We start from the raw sequence: 650 nt of genomic DNA, 5'->3' as shown, positions 1-650 counted from the left end.
CATTTATTTTACCTCCCTCTACTGTTCCGGTACCCCCCACTGTACCAAAAACTCGTCCGACCACTATAAAAAAAAAAAAAAAAATTTGGGTCCCCCCCGGCACATAAAACTTGAAGAACGTAGGTCCCCACACTCGAGTAGAGCTTCTTGTTATTGTTGATTCACGCTTTCGGAGTCAAAATTTCGATCTATTTGCTTTCCGAAAATTCTAAATGGTATTTCGATTTATTTTAAGTTGAAACTTTTATAATAATGCATATTATTTGATTTGTATGTGTTCTATTTCGGTTTGTATTATTTTTTTCGAAATTAGCATCTTAAATTTATCCGGATTTAATTTTAGTATTTTATATAAAAATATAAATTTGTCAAATAAATTTGTCTGTTAATATTCTCATTTATATATATGTGCTTTCATGCCGTTTTGTATTTTATTTGCAATTAAATTTATTTGTTGTTTATGTTTAGTTTAGATTATTTTTTAGCGTAGTAAAATCTAGACCTTTTTAGCGTAGTAAAACGTAGACCCTTTTAGCGTAGTAAAATTTAGAGCCTTGTAGCGTAGTAATGTGTAGTATTTTTAGCTTAGAATTCCTTTTGTTTTAGTATCTTATACTGGTATTTCGATCCTCAAAATATGGAGCCCGGAA

This window comes from Nicotiana attenuata, unplaced genomic scaffold (genome assembly GCF_001879085.1).
Source record: "Nicotiana attenuata strain UT unplaced genomic scaffold, NIATTr2, whole genome shotgun sequence".
In the NCBI taxonomy this organism is placed as follows: Eukaryota; Viridiplantae; Streptophyta; class Magnoliopsida; order Solanales; family Solanaceae; genus Nicotiana; species Nicotiana attenuata.
The sequence above is the reverse complement of the archived record's forward strand: the minus strand, read 5'-3'. Positions refer to the sequence as shown.